We start from the raw sequence: 20,939 nt of genomic DNA on the forward strand, positions 1-20,939 counted from the left end.
TGGGTGCCTGTTCTGAGCTGTGGCTCTGACTTTGAGGGGCTTTGGAGAGTTGAAAGTTGGTGATATCAGCCACGCCCCTGCGTCTTCCTTGGCATCTGTCTGTCCAGGCCGAGGTCCTGCTTGCAGTGAGCATTCAAGGATGCATCAGAGGAATCACATTTCTTTCCTGAGCTCTGAACATCCAATTTTTCCTCTGGGACCCCAAATGACCCAGTCACCCATGAACAGAGATATTTCTTTGGGAAACTGGTTTTCATTTCCAGCCTCCACACCTCACAGAATAGCATATTTCCTGTGTGTCAAGTTAAATATGCTGTTGTCCATTCTGATTTTCCCTTCCTCTTGGGAACCAAGTAGGCAGGGGCTTGTGCCTAGGGCTTTGTTAACCAGGGAGCCACATGGCAGTTTTATGGACTTTGCATCTCGCTCCATAAGCTGACTTTTCTCCTCTCTCTCGCCTGTGATCCCTTGAATTCTTCTTCTCTGAATTGTCTGCGGTTCTGACATCCTGATTGGGCTTCTTTGTACAGAACTCAGCCACTTTTCCACATGCTTCATCCCAAGTGAGTATGGGGAGAGCTGTGTGAAGAAGGAGCTTGACGTCTTAGCAGATCCATTACCGATGTCCGTCATGGGCATGGCAAGGAAAAGTAGTCATACCTGCTATCTGCGCTAAGGTGTAAAGGGGGGATGGAAAACTTCTGGCTACAGCAGTGTGGGTGATATATAGGTACTTTTTATAGATGACAGTGTTTGGCCATCGCCAATATTCCATTGCACCCGTATCCCCGATTTTTAAAATTGGACCTTAGGTATGCAGAATTGGATTAATCATAGTTCTTTTCATGACACAGTATTATCAGTGGCCCTCTTTTATTTATTAAAAATATAGCAAACACTATGAACTCACAACTCAAACCAAGAATTGTATATCACCGATAACTTACACCTACCCATGTGCTCTTCCCCCACCCCAGCTACATGCCTCCCTTACTCCAGAGAGGTGACCATGATTCTGAAGGTCGAGTTTATTACTCCCTTGTTTATTTTTTTTAAAGTTTTTAAAATCACACATGATACCTAAACCCAAATTGTTTGGTTTTACTCGAACTTTATAAAAAAAGTGTCTTACTGGATATTGTCTTCTGGGACTTTTTTTGTCCAGCCAACTTGAAGATGTTACTCTTCAAGTGTATCTGTTTAATATTTCAGTGTGAAATATATACCCTTTATTTGTCCATTCTGCTGCTGATGGGCCTTCGGGCGGGTGACTGGCCAAATTTGCAAAATGATGCCAGATTGCTTTTCAAAATACTTGTATCATTTTATATCCCTACTGGCAATGTGTAGAATAGCCACATTAAACTGCATTTTCTCCAACACTGAATATTGTCAGCATTCTTATTTTTGCAGTTGAATGGATGTACAATAAAATCTTGTGATCTTGATTTCCAATTTCTTGACTGCTACCAAGGCTTAGCATTCCTTCATATGTTACTGGCTATAAGTGTTTTTGCTTCTGTGAAAACGCCTGGTAATGTCTGTTGCTAATTTTCCTATTAGTTGTTTGTGTTTTTCTTATCTCTTTGTAGGTGCTTTTTATGGTGTTGATACTAATCCTTTGTTGGTCTGTCTATTCCACAGATATCGTCTTCCGGTTGTAGCTTGCCCTTTTTCTTTCTTTGAGTCATCTTTTGATGAGTAAAAGTTTTTCATTTTGTTGAAATCAAATGTATGAATCTTTTCTTTGATTGGTAGAACTTTCTTAATCTTGTTTAGGAAATCGTTTCCTCTTCCAAAGACAGAAAGATAGATAGCTAAACACACACACACACACACACACACACACACACACACACAGGGAGTTGATTTTTGTGAATGATGAGTTCCAGAGCCAGTTTCAATTTTTACACACAGAGAACCACATTTTCCAGCTCTGTGGATTGAATTACCACTTCCTTTCCCCTGTGATGATCATGCTGTTTCTTTCAGATGTTAAAATTCCACGTATGTGAAAATCTCTTCCTGGGATCTCTGGTTTATGGGTCATTTTTCTAGGCCTGTACCGACACTCTTCTGTCTCAATGATCACATCTCTATGTTTAGTCTGTGTAGTCTTCGTATCTGGTAAGTTCCTTCACTGTTTTCTTTTGCAGAAGCAGTGCAGGCTGTGCCTTGTCTATTTCTCTTCAATATACATTTAGAATCCGTTTGTCAAATCCCTTGAAAAAGCTTGGTGTTGTTTTTGAACGGAGTTGCATCAAATTTATAGGCCATTTTGGAGAACACTGACATCTCCCTAATGATGAAAACACCCTTTCCATGAATGTGGTATATCTCTCCATGAGGGAGAGGCCTGGAGATGATAGTTTTCTTAGGACCCTGGAATTACGTGTTTAGATAATAGTGCACGTGTTTAGATAATAGTGCCCCCTTCTTTCTTCTTGCCAGTTAGAGGTTTGTATGGTCTTATGTTAGAAAAAGCATTCATAGGCATCTGGTTAAAACGTTTTCTTTCCTGCTCCCAGGGGGATTGTGAGAATTTAGATGAAACCATGTTTGTAGAGTGTCTGGTGCGGTGTCTGGCCCAGGGCGACACCTCAGTAATGAGAACAGAGCGTGCTGCTGGGAAATGAGGCTCCCTGAGCTTAAGAATCATGCAGACCTGGCTCTGCATCCCTGCACCTACCAACTAGGAGGCCTGGAGCAGGGACCTCACGTCTCCTAGTGTCAGTTTCCTTTACAGAAACTGGGGATAGTAGTGTCCGTAACACAGGGCTCTGGGAAGGTTCTGTAAGGTGCGCAGTTCGGTGTGTGGCACTTGGTGCAGGATGGACCGCGGCCAGGCCAGGACATTGACCGTCCCCCTTAAGCTTCAGGAACTGGCCGTCCCCCTTCCCATCAGGCCGCCTGCCCGGCCCTGCCCTGCCCTGGACCAGAGTGGTCTCAGAAGCTGACAGCCCCATTTCCTCAACTGATGTTCTGACTTATATTCTAATCACATGTAGAGGCTACATAAGATCTAAATAGATTTCTGGAAGCCTTGAGGCCAAGTTTAAAATGAAATTACCTCTGATGGGAAGACCAGGAGCCTCAGCCTTGGCTTTCCTCTTCTCCCTGGACTTTGTGATTTTTTTTTTTTTTTTTTTTTTTTTTTTTTTTTTTTGCGGTACGCGGGCCTCTCACTGCTGTGGCCTCTCCCGTTGCGGAGCACAGGCTCTGGACGCACAGGCTCAGTGGCCATGGCTCACGGGCCCAGCTGCTCCGCGGCATGTGGGATCTTCCCGGACCGGGGCACGAACCCGTGTCCCCTGCATCGGCAGGTGGACTCTCAACCACTGCGCCACCAGGGAAACCCAATCACAATTATTTTAAAGTCCTTATCTGCCAACTCAAATAATGGGATAGTACATGGGTCTGTTTCTGTGATCTTTCTTTCCTTGATTATTGGTCAAATTTCCTTGCCTCTTCATATGTCCTGTAATTTTTTATTGTATGCTGGTCATTGAATACAGAAAACTGTAGAAGCTCTAATATTGTTTTTTGCCAGGGAGGACTCCCCTTTCTTTCTGTTAGGTAGATAAGGTGAGAAAAGTATGATCCAATAAAACATATACATTTATATATTACACACCAGTCAGTGCTCAGTGCCTCTTTGAAGTTTCCATAGTTCAGGCAGTTTTCCTCATTGTAAAGATGAAGCTGCAGTTTCTCTTACACCAAATAATTAAACAAGCACCTCCATTAATATGCAGTGCTCTTGTTTATTCACATAATTAAACACAAAAAGAGAGATAGTCAATCAGTTGGAAGGTAGCTTTCTTAATGGAAGCAGATGACTAATCTGACCTGATTTCCATTGATGACAGGTGCCCTCTGGAGAGCCCTCCAGGAGAGGGCCGACCTCGATGAGGTGGGATGTGGGGAGAGTCAGTGTAAATCCAACTCTGGCCATCTGGATCCCAACAGGGAAACCCCAGCTAGCAATCAGCACTACAAGCCACTCAGAGAGGCAGCAGGAAGGGTGAACCTTTAGAATTACTTGGGAGCCCGTACTTTAGAGACTTTCTCTAAGGCTGGGGCCCTCTCAGGGACCAAGTTTCTTGCCTTCATGACCTTCCAGTAATTCACTAGCATGATGAAGCTCTTCATCTAGGAGTGAGGACTTGAGGAAGATGTCCGAATCGGAAAAAGAAACAAATTTCTAGGCAGGAAGAGATGTTTTCTAGCCTCTCCAAGTAATACAAGTAAAATTGAGTATGAAGGGCTTCTTGCAATAATTTGGTTGTGACCTTTGGCCAGTTCGTGAAAGACCCAGTGGGTTTATTTGTGAGGGCCCCATGATTTTATTGGGTGCTGAGAAAAGTATGGAAATCTAAAGCTCTTCTCCATCCTGGAGCAGGCACTGTTGTTCAGTTCTCCACAATATGGCCATGTAACATGCCCCTTCTATTGGTGCATTGGAACCAAAGGTTATGATTCATCAACGAGTATCATTACGTCAGGTAGCCCTCATCTCCTATGGCCATTGGAGAAGGCTAGGGAAGAGAGAATGGTAACTAGTGGCCAGCCCTGGATATCACCACAACTGGGGAAGGTGGCCCCAGGAACCCAGAGGTAGACGAGCTAAGCCCTGCAGACATTGGCCTGGGGATGCGGTAGTTCTTGGCAGGGCAGCTCTAAGGAGGACAGTGTCCCTTGATTCCTCGGCTATCAGGTGACCCCCAATACCCTCATGTCAGGCACGGTCTAGGTCCTAAATCGCATGCGTGAGCTGGTTTTTGTCCCCCTCCTCACTCCAGATCCTCCCAGTTTGTGTTGTGATTATTGGTTCCCCTGTTCACGGTATTTCCTGTCTGTTCTCACTCTGTGGTGACCTTGACCTCCCTCCCCGTCTTTTCTGTTAATCCAGCCTCGGGCTATATTTCCTCTGGCTGTTCAAATAGTCGTGTCAGGCTCCTAGCCCTTCTTTCACCCTCTGCCCAACAGGACTCGCACACAGAGCCCCACCTACCTTCCTTTATGTCTCCTTTTGGCCCCAGTAAACCTTCTAACGTATAGCTAGTATGTGCTGATCCCACCCACTCTGCGTGCTGTGTGCATAAGTAAAACAAAATTCCTGCTGTTGAACCACTACATTCTACTGAGGAGACACAAGTTTCTCAAGTCTTAACAAGATGGGACTATATTTAATTATGTGCTACATGGTGTGGCGCTGGTAAGTGCTGAAGAAAATCTGATGGGAGAAAAGTGAATGTAGCGAAGTGGAAGAAGAAGTAGATCTTGACCTGGGATGTGTGTCCCCGTCTCCGCATGTTTGGACTTTGGCTAATGTCGTCACCAACTGGCAAGGTAGCTGGCAAACAACTACGGTAAAAGAAATGAAATGATAAACAGAGTTGTAGCGAGGCCAGCCCACACATACCAGGATGGAGATAGCTCACAGCTTCTGAGGTTGACGGCTTAGTCGGAGCAATATCGTACATTTGAACTAGGCTAGAGTTAGCGATATCTAAGTTCATTCATGCTGCCGCTAACATTAGCAAAACGATGGTTCAGGAGCCAGAGCTGATACATTGATATTCAATATAACATCCACATTCTTGGAAAGGCAGCTCCCCGTTCAATCCCCGTGGAAGTTTCACAGTTTCTCAGTGGGGTTTCCATGGATCCCCGGGCCTTAATGAGAACGTGGTATTCATGAGCACATAAAGAAGGCTGACCGATGGCTTTAAATCACGTTAGACATTTTTCTTGTGAGATATTTTGTTTTCTTCTTTCTGAAAAATTTAAATTTCAAGAAAAAGACTTTTGGCCACAGATTTTATAAGAATCTTCCTCCCACAAATCTAAAATAATCTTATGAAAAATTCAAAGCCTGGTTTTTAAAAAACCTACAAGGCTTTCTTCAGTATGTGGATCTTTTAGCTGGGAAGCCTTTCCTTAGTTCATATGGAAATGTTCATGGAAGTGGTTCGTCTCCAAGTCTCTGGACCTTCTGCAGGCACCATGGGATCCATTTAAATCTCTCTGGCTGGCTGTAGAGCGCCTCACCACGCTTGCCCCATGCCATTTTCCCCCTCAATAAGATACACAGTAGGTTGATGTTTTCTAATCAAGCATGGGCCACTTGATTGCCTCCTGAATTTATGTCCTCACTACCTCTCCCCAGGTGTGTGACACTTTCTATGCTGTTAACATTTCATGTCTCATTTTCCCCATTTGTCAAATGGGAATGTTCCTAAGTACTGATAGGAGTATTGTGAGGCTTATATATAATTTTTTTTTTTTTTTTTTTTTTTTTTTTTTTTGTGGTACACGGGCCTCTCACTGTTGTATCCTCTCCCGTTGCGGAGCACAGGCTCCGGATGCGCAGGCCCAGCGGCCATGGCTCACGGGCCCAGCCGCTCCGCGGCACGTGGGATCTTCCCGGACTGGGGCATGAACCTGTGTCCCCTGCATCGGCAGGCAGACTCTCAACCACTGCGCCACCAGGGAAGCCCTTACATATACTTTTTAAGTGCAGTGCCTGGTATATGACTGATAACAAATAGTAGCTCTGTCAGTAAGGCCTAGGCTGGGATGAGTGAAGTACCCATCTCGGGTGAAATTTCAGGAGGCTTGCGCGCGCGCACACACACACACACACACACACACACACACACACACACAAAACCTGAGAAATAAAACTATTACTTTAATGCAACATTTTAGAAAATCAAAATTAATGCAAAAATCCATGACAAAAAGAATGTCAAAATTTAAAATAGATATAAGATCAGTGTTACTGATTTTTCCTTTTGTCTCCAATACAGCTCGGCACGGCACTGATAGTGATATGTAAATATACATCTATGCCCGTTCCTGCCCTTTTATTCCTGCTTGGCCCGCCTTGAAGCCCTCTTCGTCTATCACTCACTAGGGAATCTGAAAATAGGATGGAATGGGGTAGGGGATCGTTCATCTTGCTGGATGGCTTCCCCAAGCTGCCGGGCTTGCTGAAGAAACAGCATGCAGAAAAACATAGGTGTGTCCAGGAGCACGCAGGCTTCATTTGGGACTGAATCATTAAGAGTATATGCTCAGGCCAGGGCCTGATTAGATGGGTGTGGAAACAGGACACAGGGGAGCAGGAGAGGCAGGTGTTCTGGCAGCTGGCGTGGTTAGCACAGCATGAGTGGTACCCATCGGGGCTGCTGGCCAGGGCTGTCCTCTAAGGTGGAGCATTTTTCTTCTCCCCATCCTATCTCATCCCATCTCAACCCTGTTTCTTTTTGAGCTTATGGTAATTCACGTACAGGAGTATAGTTGAGTCCCATCATCTATGAATTTAATGCCTTCATTTATTTGTGCTTCCAGCAATTTTGAAAAGGAGAGAAAAAGAACAGTTGAAATAATGCTAGGGATTCCACCATCCCACTCCAAGCAGGTGGGCTGCAGAGTGAGCAGGCCTGGGGGCAGCAGGAGGCTCAGGCTGGCCTAGGTTCCCAAGTACCTGCCATGGTGTGAGAACCTTGCAATGCCAAATGTGTCCCTGTGTTTGCATACTGCTGTGTGCATATGTGACGCTGTGCACCATGGTAACTCTCTGTGAGCCGGTAACCACTTCCTCTGGCCTTAATAGAAGAACCAGTGACCTTGTCCAATAGTGGAAGAAGGATGCTGGCTGGTTCTATATACTGTCTGGGCAATTTAAGGGATTTCCTGTTAATCCAGCTTCTGACTCATTTCCTCAGGCTGCCTCAAATGATCTTACCAGCCTCCTAGACCTTCTTTCACCCTCTGCTCACCAGGACTCACACGCAGAGCCCTACCTGCCTGACCACCCATGATTTTCATAGCATGTGCGGACTCAGAACCTAGCCTTGGGGGAGATGCAATTTTTATTTTAGGCACTCATCTACTCATTTAACTGCCAATAGTTACTGAGTTGAAGACTCTTGTTCAGATACTGTGCCAGCCTCAAGGATGCCAGGCCTAATAGGGGACAACCTTCCTAGGAGCTCCTGTTCCAGCGGAGAACGACCACATGTAAATAGCTGATTCCAGCACAGGGCGAGTAGTGTTGGGGGCATGATTCTGTGGGGTGATGGCCATTCTTCTTTCCCAGCTCCTTGAGTTTGCCCCATGAGTGTCCCATGCTTCTTTAAGGGAGCAGCTATGAGCTGGCCAGCTCCCAGAAGCTACAACCCAGGTCTTTTCAGGGTACCATGTCCCTGGCATCCTTTTCCTTTTGGTTAGTGTTCCAGGGCTCATCTCACTTCCCGCTCCTGCAGTATGCCTCTCCTGACATCTTCAGGCTCCTGTGAACTTCCACGCTGTTCCAAGGGAGGAGCAGGCAGCTGTTCTTGCAATTTATAGGGGTCCCCAGGGCCCAGAGCCCCCCATTTGTCAGGAGCTTCATAACACCTGCGGTCGGCTTTCTTCTAATCTGCCAGGATCAGAGGCAGTGCTTTGCCTCTATCAGGACCTCCAGAGTTTCAAAGTTAACAGAATTTTCCCAATGATATGAACAAGCGGAGGATTACAGTTTGGTTCCAAAAGGACATCAGAGAGTGGGTGGTGTTATTTGCCCAGCACATACTATTAGTGATGGTCACAGTGTAACTGGCTGGGATTCTGCCCAGCCACTGGCTTGGTCGTCTGAGGCCATATTCTCTATTCTGCTAAAACATCTGGGAGAAACATGGGGGGTGCAATCAGTCACCCCGGAAGTTGGTCCAAAGGGCATTTGTTTGCAGATTTTCCCAAATATTTAAATGTTTGGCATATATAGACTTTTTAAAAATGGTTTTGTTGGTACCATACAAACACAAGCCTGTTGACTTCATTTTTGCATCAATATAAATGTTTTCCTTTATGACAATTTAACTAATGTGCTGTGTTACAGATTGCTGAATAAATATGAAATATGTCATGGACTTCTGCTAAACAAATTCTGGCTGTGACATTGAAGAAAGGTTTATTTCTCTTCCACGTTTAGAGGAGGAACATTTTCTTATCTATTATGCTTATCCAGACACACTATTTCCTGTTTTGTTTTAAGGTCCCGTGTCCTAATTATACGTCTCGATCTTAAAACTGACCTTATTGAGTCACTGATTGCTTTGGAAAGATTTCTTTTCATTCCTTTTTATTGTGCAAGTAATTCGTGTGCACAGTACCAAAAATTAGTTCAGAGAAGCAGATCTAGAAAACAATTTAAAATCACCAGTAATCCCATCACCCAGAAATAATGACAGCAAACATTTTGTTTGATGTTTATCTGTTCAGAGGTATTTATTTGCCATTCATTCAGTAAGTATTTATTGAATTCCTCTTTTGTACTCAATACATGAAATCATCCTATATATAGTCTCTGAGACCCGCTTATTTCTCCTAGACACGTACATCTTTCCAAGTCAATAAATGTGTGTCTACACTGTCTTTTAAAATATCTTTCAATTGTAAGGGCATATCGGTATATTCTGTTATTTGAAAATTTCAGTTATCGTAAGTTTCTGTTGTTATAAACGTTGCTGCAACAAAGGTTCTTGTAAATATTTCTTGGCATGCTTGTCTGATTATTTGGGAAAGATTTTCATATGTATTTACATCCAAATTATAAAAGAAAGTGTAGAATCCCCATGGCTCCCACACACAAAAATGCCCCAATATGCAGGAGTCACTGGTAATGAAACTGCTGTCTCAGCAATGGAGTTTCACCTGTGCTCTTGTACCTGCCCAGACTTTGCTTGGTGGGGTTTGCATTTGATCATCCTTCAGTTTCAATTTAAATGTGACATTCTCAGAAAGTCTTTCCTGACTCTCCATCAGGTTAGTTCTGTATTATTATTGCTGCCACCCCCAGCCCTTCCAGAGTGTCTGTACCTGTCCTGTTCTATTAAGCTCCCTGAAGACAGGGCTGTCTTTCCAACCAATTAGCGTGGTGCTTTGTTGAATTCAGATATTCGTTGGTTGAGTGAAAGTACCTGTCTGTGGTTGTCTTATGCTTTTCTTTGATTTTCTCTTCTGTCTTTCAGGAGATTTCTGTGCCCTTGCCACCAATTAGGAGGCCTTGGTCTTATTCTTTGTGTTGGTGTAAGAGACTTTTTCTGTCCTAACTAAGATGAGAAGATATTGACTCACCCACACGTGAAAATTCCAGCGGTGGGAGGGGCTTCAGACATGGCTGGATTTGTGTGCCCCATGATGGTTCCCAGAAATTCATCTTCCCATTTCTAGGCCTGGATTTCTTGTAACCTGGCCTCGTTCTCCGGCAGGCGTTCTTCTGGGCAGGGTGGTGGTGCTCAGTTGCTCCAGGTGTATGTTTTGCTCTCTCTTGAGGACTCCATCAAATGTGAATGGAGGGTTCTGAGCCGCCTGACTGTGGTCCCAGGCCCTTCCCTGAACCGCCTGCTGTGCCCGAGGAGGTGGGGTTCTCTGGGCCCGGGTCCCACTGGAAACCAGAAGGAAATTCAGGGTGACAAAGTTGACTGTTACCGCCGTCCGCTGCACTCTAAAGTTGTTGTGTGGTCCTCAGCACAGCCAGCCTCTTGGGGCCTTGCTTTGATGCTGTTTGTGTAGGAAATTAGAACAATAATGCTGCCTTGCTTGTTGTGAGGACCCGATGAAACAGTGGATATGAAAGCACTTCGGCATTTATAAAACAATTTGAAGAAAGAGGGGCTCCTCGTATTGCAGATTTGGGGATCCCTTTGTCTTTACCCCACAGGTGCAGCTGAGTGGCCTGTGTGTTCCAGAGGTTACAGACGTGTCACCTGGGGGATTGGTCTGCGCTCAGAGAACCAGGACCCCTCCCCACCTGCCCAGGGCCATTTCCCCACAGAACCTGAGGTGCCCTGGCGGGCAGGCTGCTTCCACAGACCCTCTTCCTCAGACCCAGGGACCCAGGGACCCTCCCTCGGCTGGCGCCAAGCACTGCTAACATGGCCCCTGGTTAGGGTGCAACATTGCCAAGGATCTACAACCCTTGACTGGTGGTGTGGCGGTGCTAGAGTCATGTCTGTTACAGCTACTCTGCTGGCGTCTGCGGGTGCCCGGTTCTGGGAGGGTGTCTCAGCAGAGCTGAGGAGCCAGTGACAGAGCATGGGGAGAGGGTATCCTCTGCTCCAGGACATGCCTGCCTGCCACCTTGACCTACAGATCACCAGCTCCTCCAACCCCATTTCTCTTTAACTCAGACCATGGATCTGCCCATTATTTGCTGTGTGACTCCAGACCCACTGCTGAATCTCTCTGAGCCTTGGAATCCATTCTGTATACAACGATCCCAGCTGTGCACTTGAAAATGAGATAATGTACCACATCTTCTCTGTCCATGCATCTGTCGATGGATGCTTAGGTTGCTTCCATGTCTTGGCAATTGTAAATAGTGCTGCTATAAACATTGGGGTGCATGTATCTTTTTGAATTGGAGTGTTTGTCTTTTACGGATACATGACCAAGAGTGAGATTGCTGGATCTTATGGTAACTCATATGGTAATTTTTAGTTTTTTAAGGAACCTCCATACTGTTCTCCATAGTGGCTGCACTAATTTACATTCCCACCGACATAGGAGAGTTCACTTTTCTCCACATCCTCTCCAGCATTTATTATTTGTAGACTTTTTGAATATTATTTAGCCACAAAAAAGAATGAAATAATGCCATTTGCAGCAACATGGGTACATCTAGAGATTATCATACTAAGTGAAGTAAGTCAGACAGAGAAAGACAAATATATATCACTTATGTATGGAATCTAAAAAAAATGATACAAATGAACTTAGTTACAAAACAGAAATAGACTCATAGACATAGAACACAAACTATGGTTACCAAAAGGGAAAGAGAGGGGTAGGGATAAATTAGGAAATTGGGATTAACAGATATACACTACTATATAGAAAATAGATAAGCAACAAGGACCTACTGTATAGCACAGGGAACTACATTCACTGCCTTGTAATAACCTATAAAGGAAAAGAATCTGAAAAAGAATATATATATTCATCTGAATCACTCTTCTGTACGCCTGAAACTAACGCAACATTGTAAATCAACTATACTTCAATAAAAAAAAAGAGAGAGAATACGTGGATGCCACCGGCCCAGGGCTTAGCACAGAGGGTACGTTTACTCAGCGCTCATAACCTTCCTGGCCTGGCCCTTCCGACGACTCCCACAGGACTGTTTGTCTCTGGACGACGCGCCAGAATGTAACCCTGGTCCTTCCTAAACCCCTGGACCACTGGGCCCCTTTCCCTGGCCGCTGCTGCCCTCACACCAGGGTTTCATAGAGTTCCTGCAGGAAGAGTGAGTGTCTGGGGACAGGGGGGTTCTAAGTGCTGAGCCGAGGGCTCAGGTGGCCGGCGCAGTGGGGGAAGCCTGAGAGCGGGGGCTGTGAGGGAGAGGACCCCAGCTCTGGGATACGGAACCATCCTAGTCAGGAGAGTAAGGCCAGAGATGCCTCTGAGGGAGATGAGGGTCATCGCAGTCCATCAGAGGAGGAGATCCGAGATGCCGCTTGCGCTGGGGGTGTGCAGGAAGCCGCTGAAGAAGGCAGGAGGAACCACGACAGGAGACTTGACGAGACTCAGCACGGCGGAAGGTGCACGGGGAACCTAGCCTGTCACATTGCCTGTACGCACCGCCCTGCACTGAGGACGCCACTGTCTCCTGCTTCTTTGAAGCACAGAGCCTGTCCAGAGTGGGTGCTCAGAAAGCAAGCACTTGAAGAGACAGTGATGAGAGATGGGAGGGAGGAAGAGAGAGAAAAGAGGGAGAGAGCAATTGAGTGAGAAGGTCTGCTGCAAGCAAGCCAGGGAGTGGAGGGAGAAGAGATAAGAAGGAACGAAGTGGATCAGTAAGGATGCGCCAGAAAACACAATGCAGACATGTCTTTCTCTCTTTGGAGAAGCAATCTGGAGACAGGCTGTCCAGAGCTTGAGGGGTCCCTCGGCCGTGCCACCAAAGTCCCCAGTGGTCTCTTTCCCCCTTCAGCTGTTGGCTGTGTACTTGCTGTGCCCGGGGCCTCAGGGCTGCTGCAGCGGCTCCAGGTGCACTTCAGTGTTGGGGGGATTTGGGGGGACTGGGAAGCTGAAAGGAGAAAGGGTAGCCGGCTGCATGGGTCCATATTTTCAGGACAGTAAAAGCTTTCTCAGACACCCCAGCAGACGTCTGTCTCTAACTCATTGGACAGAATCGTGTCTCATGACCACCTCCCGCTGCAAGAAAGGCGAGTCATTAGCTTTCGCTGCCTCTGTGGTGAGGCAGGCGAGTCAGAAGGGTTGGAAAAGGTATGCGGTGAGTGACAGCCAGTGCCCTTGATCCCGCGGGCTTACCCTGGGTGACTGAGCAGCTGCAGACTGAATGAACCCAGCGAGGGAGGTCAGGGGGTGGGAGGCGCTTTAGAGGGGAGCCAGTGAGCCTGAAATTCCAAGGTGCATCGACACAGAAGCAGAGCTGGCCCTGGAAATGCGGTCTGGAGGTGGGGCCGGAGACAGAGGCGTGGAGGGTGGCCGTTACAGCTGCACAGCCATGGGTGAATGTGTCCGTCAGGGAGAGTGCTGACCTGGTCCAGGCGACAGGAGGGAGAAAAGCCAGGGGCTGTCAGGGCAGTGCATCCTGGAAGAGCCAAGGGAAGAGGGCCTGTGCAGTGGGTGGATGGTCCAGGCACGGCTGTGGGAGGGGAACCGCCTCAGGAGAGCATCAGTGGGGAGCATGGTGGGCCCCGAGTCAGAAGGTAAACCACGTCACTTCAGGCAGCCTTTCTGGGAATTGATGAATCTAATTCTGGGTGAGGGAAAACAGTAGAAGGGGCTGCGCCTCTGGGCCCGGGGCTGAGGGCAGAATCGCAGGCTGTGCTAACCGTGTACCCAGCCCACGGGGGAGGTGCTGAGGTGATGGGAAAAGGCCGACGAGTTCTGGTGGCTTTGAACGAGGGCTTAGTTACTTCGCCCAGCTCTGTGTTTGGGCTTACAAGGATATGGAGGGCATCACTGAGGGTGGGAATAGAAAAGAAGTGCATGGAAACGGGTGGGTGATATGGAAACAAGGGCTTTGGGTGCCAACTATTGAAATGTCTTTTTTTTCTGAGGCTATTGCAACCCAAGTATATATAAACGGCACATATGAACACACCGTGGCACGTTACAGACAATCTGATGCCTGGGTCTAAAGTTGTAATTTAAGAAAATTTAATCGCGAAACACTAAAAATAATCAGAAGCATAAATAGCACAGCAAGCCTGTCATCATCACCAAACTCAAAACTGTAACTGGAAAGAGTATGAGATGCTGTAGAAAATGGACCAGTTGGAAGAATAAGCTGAGTCTTCCAGATGCTCCCAGCCTGCGCTGGAGGTGGGGAGCGGGGTCCACGTGCGCCTGGAACGCCTGAATCACTATAGTCTCCTTCCGGACGCCGGGCTGGAGCGCAACCCTGGGCCGCGTCTCCCTCCCCAAGTATACCTGCAGCTCCTGGGATGCAGACATTTATACCAGCCAGTGCCAGTCACCCCTTGCTCCCTCCACCAGCCTCCAGGACCAGCCAATGCGCTGCCCTTTTGCTGAGTGGAGAGCTGCTTCTTTCTCTCTGTTATCATGTCCCAGGTGACCTTTCCCTTTCCGCAGCTGAGAGAACCTTGGGTGCCCACTGTATCATCAGGCATTGTCAGGGGTGGGGCTGTGACCAGGGCACTTTTGCCTGGGGCAAGGGTGATGTTGAGACTGGGGAAAGTGACCCAAGAAGGCCACACTTGGGGAGGCATCTGTGCAGGTGGGGAGCCCTTTGGGGATCCAGGGCTTAGGGAGGTAGCATTGGGGGCCTGCGATGGCAGGGAGGATGCGGTTTTACATAGGCATTCACGATGGTCTCGATGAGAAGGTGACATTGAGCAAAGATGTGAAGGAGGTGGGGAAGGGAGGGAGCAACGTGGATGAGGGGAAGGGCATCCAGCCGATGGGACAGGCGGTATAAGGTCCACAGTAGGACATGTGCCTGGTGTGTGTCTGAGGGTCAGTGAGGAGGCCACTGTGTCTGGAGGAGAGTGAAGGATGGGGGAAGAGAGGAGATGAGGTCAGAGGCCTGATGGGGGTGGGAGGTGGGCTTCTGCAGGGCCTTGCAGCCATTGTAGGGGCTTTGCGTTTTCCTCTGAGTGAGATGAGGGTCATTGCAGGAGTTTGAGTAGAGGAGCAACGTGACCTGACTTAGATTACAGATGAGCGATTGGACTGCTGTATGTCAAAAATCGTGAAGAGTCCGCTTCCAAGCTAACAAATTCACCTGCCACAGTCTCATAGATGTTGGCAGACACAAGCCTGGTCAGAGATAAAGGATTTTATTACTCACAGGATACCAGGCAACACAGCCCCTGCCTCTCGTTCACAACCATTCCCCTTGCTCCCTGAGTTCTACCGGGGCCATTCGGAGCAGCCCAGGTGGATGCTGTGCACACAGTGGGTCTGTGTCACCGCTGGGGAACCCCGGGCCTAGGAACCCACAGTCTTATAAGGGACTATTGGCAAAGCTGCCTCAAGTTTGTCCTGGAGTAAGACAGCATCTTTATCATCTTGTTCAGGAGACAATCTGCCCTCTGCCCAGGAAGGAGATACTATCTCTATCCTCCGAATCTGTTTCTATAAACGTCCTCGAAAAGATAGTCCAGGACAAACACTGTCACAACACACGTGGAAATACCATGGAGAAGTTCCACCTTCCGCAGCTGTATAGTGACAATAAACTAAGTAGGAGGAGGTCGGAAAGCCAGAGGACCCATCAGGAGGATGTTGCAGTGACCTGAGAAAGAGATGATGGTGTTTGGACCGGGTCATAGTAGTGCAGGTTGTGGAAAATAAAAAGTTTCCTCTGTGTAGAGCCACTCAGGGCACTCTGCCCTGGCCATGCAGGAGAAAGATCAGTCCTGCTTGCTTCCTGAAGCCTCAACTCATCATTATAGAAGAGAGACTGTGTGATAGTTAATTTTATGTTTCAATTTGGTGGGGCCACAGTGCCCAGATATTTAACCTGACATTATTCTGGATGTTTCTGTGAGGGTGTTTTTCGATGAGATTAACATTTAAGTTGGTGGACTTTGAGTAAAGCAGATTGCCCTCCTTAGTGTGGTGGGCCTCGTTCAATCAGTTGAAGACCTTCATAGAACAAAAGAGCAACCTCCCCTGAGCAAGAAGGAATTTTGCAGCATGTGGCCTTCAAACTTGAACTGGCTCTTTTCTGGGACTCCAGACTGCTAGCCTACCCTCCAGAGTTTGGACTTGCCAGCCTATATAATGTCATGAACCAGTTCTATCTATATCTATCTATCCATCTATCTATCTATCCATACACACACACACACACACACACACACACACACACACACATCCTATTTGTTTGTGCTTCATCCTGCTTTTGGTGGGAGTCACTGAAGAGTTTAGAGTATTTAGAAGAAGGACATGATTGGATTTATATATTAGAAGGATGCTGAAGAGGGCCAGATGGTGGGTTGGGAGACTGGGCGTTGGGGGACAATTATATTTATCCAGGTAGGAAATGACAAATTTGGTGGCAGAAGTGGGGATGGAGAGGAGGTCTGGAGTGAGGAGATACTTAGCAAGAGGAACTAGTAGGAATCAGAGCCCATTGCATGAGGGATGAAGGGGAAAGTCAGGGTGGGTCTGGTTCCTGGGTACGCTGGGGATGCCAGTGCCTGTTGGTACAGGAGAAGGAGAATTGGGCTGGGGCAGCAGGTGATGAGTGTTCTGGGGGGCATGTCAAACTGTGCTCCCTTATCTTGAGGGAGATGCCCAGGGAGCACAGATTTGGGAGATGTCAAAACTTGAGGGGGGTTGAAACCCTATGGAGTGCGTAGAGCTTGTCCCTGTTGTCCCCAGAGCATCATTCCCACGGAAAACCTGTCCGAGTGCCTCGCCCGGCATCGCCAGCCTAGGTCTTCACCCAGGGGCCCAACACAGAGAACGGGTTAATGCTGAGGGGAAAATTCAATACCTGCCACCAGAACTCAGCAAAGGCATTAAACACCATCTGGTGCCAGACAAGTGAAACAAATGAAAAAGGTCTCCGAGGAGACCCCACCCTAGAGGGAGGCGGCGTCTTGCCTGTACTGGAGGGAGTAGGGGAGGGGCTTTCCTTGTGTGCACACATGTGCACTCAGGTAGAACCCTCAGGCACGTACACACATGCGTTTATGAATAATTGAATCTCCGTAAACCTGCCATTAAGTAGCTCATTTTAGTTTCGCAGACCGCCCCCGCTCTGTCCCCTGTGACGGCTGTCTTGTCCCCATTGATACACAAGGAGAGTGAGGGTCCTGGCCTGCAGACGGGCTCAGAGTGCTGCAAGGGAAGGAGAAAGGCAGTGGTTCTGGCTCAGGTCCTCCCCTTGGGTGCCATATGGGCCACATCGCACCCGGGATGGCAGGTCCAAGGCCAGCAGGCTCCAGGCTTTCTGCTGTGACCGGGAGCCTCCTCCCTCCTCCCCCAGGGCTGGTTGGCCTCTGAGGCAGGACTCTGACACCAGAGTTATGAGTGTCTCTGGCCGGGTGCATTATCTAAATTATTACGGATCACCCCGCGTAATGGCAAAAGTAAAAACCGCTGTTGGCTCAGTGAATAAATCCTCGGTGTTGATCAGTCATCGCGTGGTGTCGACGTTTTTAATGGGCACTATTTACAGGGAGACTTGGCAGCCTGCTCCGTCGTCTAATTGCAGGTGGAAAGTGGATGCCGGTCTCGGCTGTGCCGTAAAAATGTAAACTATAAATGACTGAAGTGCTCATGTGCTCCCTTCTCTACCCAGTACTCATTTCCACCCCGTATTTAGATACCAGGTGGAGAATAAAACTACTCTCCTGTGAGATGATAACTTTTAAGATGTGGGGCTCCCAGCTTCTCCCATTTGATGCCCCCAGTTCTTCCTGGAGCCGTAGTTTCCCTGGTTCTCTCTCCACGGGGGAAGCATCGTTCTGAGCTATGCAGACAGTCCCCTGCCTCTTAAGTGCCACGATGTTATTGCATACTCTTAAGTACTTTGAGTTACTGCCCCCGTGCTCCTTAATGCTCCTGTGGGTTGAAGGGATCGGAAGCTTCCAGAAGAGCTTAACTCCACCACAGAGCCCTGAGAGGAAGTGGATTCTAAGGGTGGGTGTGTGCTGATGATGGCCTGAAAGCAGGTCAGGAGAGCCAGGTCCACGCAAGTGACTCAGTGATGCGGTTTACCCGCAACCTTGCCAGGAGCCAGGCTTGTTTCACGCTACACTTAGCTCTGAGACACCTGCAAGCCCTGTTCTGTTAGAAAATTCCCCGTCAGGGGTGTGTACCTGATGTTCTAATGGGGGCTGGGTGGGCTGTGTGTACATGAGTGGCTCTGTATGCTGGGGCTAGTTTTTTTTTTTTTTTCATACAAGGGTAACTTTATTAAAGCAAAGAACTGAATGTAATTTTAAAGGACATTTTTCAAAGGACTCCACCTCCATCATATCTTCTCCTAATTTTTATCTTCGCTGAGAAATTGTGCAAGGTTAGTGTCTTGGCTCGTCTTGGTAGTCTCATCTTCATTTCTTTCTTTTTTTTTTTTTTTTTGCGGTACGCGGGCCTCTCACTGTTGTGGCCTCTCCCGTTGCGGAGCACAGGCTCCGGACGCGCAGCCTCAGCGGCCATGGCTCACGGGCCCAGCCGCTCTGCGGCATGTGGGATCTTCCCGGCCCGGGACACGAACCCATGTCCCCTGCATCGGCAGGCGGACTCTCAACCACTGCGCCACCAGGGAAGCCCTCATCTTCATTTCTGATTCTGGCTCTGGAACCTCATGATCACTTTCAGGGTCAACCTCAGCCTCAACAGTCTGACGTCTCCTGTTCGTTCTAGCTGAAGCTATCACTTTTCTCCGTCCTCTGTTGGTCCTTTGCTGCGTGGATTTCGTTCGGGATGCTTTTACCTCCTTGACAGGAGTTATATATACTTCTTTATTCTTTTCATCTTCACTTTGAAAAACAGTTGTAGTTGTGTTGTCATCCTGTGCCATTACAGCTTGGTCACCATGTTCTTCATTTCCTTTTTCTAACTGAAACTTGATTTTCTCCAAAGCTCTCAGACACGTTCTCTCTTTTACTTGCTCCAGAATCTCATTCAATAGAACTAGAAGATCTTTAGCAAGACTGCTCCTGAGTTCTAAAGAACTCAAGGCTTTCGTATAGACCCGAATTTCTGGTGAATATGGACATGGTAGGATCTCACTGCAAATTTTTATAGTCAGATTGTCATGAACTGTTAAGGCCTGATAATCTTGGGAATTCTTGGCCTGAGGATTTAATCCACTTGGTCTTGTCAAATCTACAGGTAACTCAGCAACATTAGTGATATCTATTTCGGCTAAAGGAGAAGATGCAGGGGCATTGGCCAGTGTTTGTAGAGCTGGAAGAAAAGGCTTCTTCAAAACATTCCTGGTTAGTCCTGCTTGCATAAGCAAACATTGGGAAGAACACGCCTAGGCAATGTTGAAGTCAAACATCCTCTTCAGTCACAGGATTGTACCATAACAAGACAAGACAAGAAAGAATCCTACTGCTAGTTTTTAATTCATGTTCCAGGAGCACTAAGGGAGTCCATGGAACGACTTTGGGATGATTTGAGGGGGTGCTATGAAGTCCCCTCTTTTTATGGGTCCAAACGCTTTTACCCACATGCCATGGTACCCACTATTCTACCCATAAGGGGTGCATTTCTTAGGGATTTAAGGCAAGAAGACCCCCCCATTCATGTCCAGAATGGAGCCATTCTCCCTTGTTAATACATTAGTTCAGATTACAGTGTGGAACCATTGAAGGTTAACCATGAAAAAAGGTTCGTTCTCTAAGTCTGTTTCTGTTTTGTAAATAAATTCATTTGTATCAGGCTCACAGACTTAGAGAATGAACCTATGGTTACCAGGGAGGAAGGGTTGGGGGGAGGGATAGATTGGGAGTTTGGGATTGACGTGTACACACAGTGCTATATGTAAAATAGATAACCAACAAGGACCTACTGTATAGCACAAGGAACTCTGCTCAATATTCTCTAATAACCTAAAGGGGAAAAGAATTTGAAAAAATATAGATACATATATATGTATAACTGAATCACTTTGCTGTACACCTGAAACTAACACAACATTGTTCATCAAGTATATGCAAGTATAAAATAAAAAAGAAAAGAAAAAAAAGCCATCCAACACACTTCTGGGGGAGAAGCACAGAATCAGAGTGAGAGTGCAGTGCACCTAGCCTGGCAGTGGGCAGAGCTGGGACCTGGGCGCTGCACTTCTGAAGACAAGTATCCTGGAGAGATGCTGAGAGAACATGGTGCATGCCAAGCTGTTTGATGGGTGAAAGTGGAAGATTATACTGGGAACTCCAGGTCCACTCCAGGGTAGAGGGGACCCTTGGAGGCAGTGGCAATGGGGCAGAGCCTGTGGCTGGGGTGCAGCCTGGATGCCCGAGATAAGAGAAGCATAGAGGTGCTGGAGGCCCCTCACTTTCCCAGGTGACTCTAGAAGGAGCCAGGCAGCCTACTGGGTGAGGTGGGGAGAAGCAGAGGCTGCAGAGGCCTGAGCCATCCCTGTACAGGTGAGAGGCGCCTCCTACATTAATGATGCTTTGGCTCCTTGGTCTGCCTGACTGTGTCCACATGGCCTGCTGTGCTCCAGGCCATCCTCCTAGGGGGGCTCCTCTGCCCTGCTGCTTGCAGTCCTACCCAGCTCCTTAGCTGTACAAATACAAGTAAGGGTGGGGGAGACCTCAGTGGGCTGATCAGCTTTTGTGGGTGGTTGGGTTGCTTGCCCTGAACTGATGTAATGGTCCATGTGCGATCTCTCAGCAAAAAGGGCTCAGAGTCAGCTCTCTTTTTTTGGCGTCCCACGGCATGCAGGATCTTAGCTCCCCAACTAGGGATCGAACCTGTGC

At 47.6% G+C, this 20,939-nt stretch overlaps 1 protein-coding gene and 1 pseudogene across 1 annotated transcript in view; one reads left to right on the forward strand and one right to left on the reverse strand.

Annotated features, from left to right (window-relative positions):
- CLSTN2 (calsyntenin 2) overlaps window positions 1-20,939 on the forward strand; it is a 634,366-nt gene that overhangs the window by 58,143 nt on the left and 555,284 nt on the right. The gene's annotated exons all lie outside the window — the stretch shown is intronic.
- On the reverse strand, window positions 13,018-19,689 carry LOC132423904 (condensin complex subunit 3 pseudogene; annotated as a pseudogene).

The sequence above is a fragment of the Delphinus delphis genome, chromosome 4, assembly GCF_949987515.2.
Source record: "Delphinus delphis chromosome 4, mDelDel1.2, whole genome shotgun sequence".
NCBI classification, from domain to species: Eukaryota; Metazoa; Chordata; class Mammalia; order Artiodactyla; family Delphinidae; genus Delphinus; species Delphinus delphis.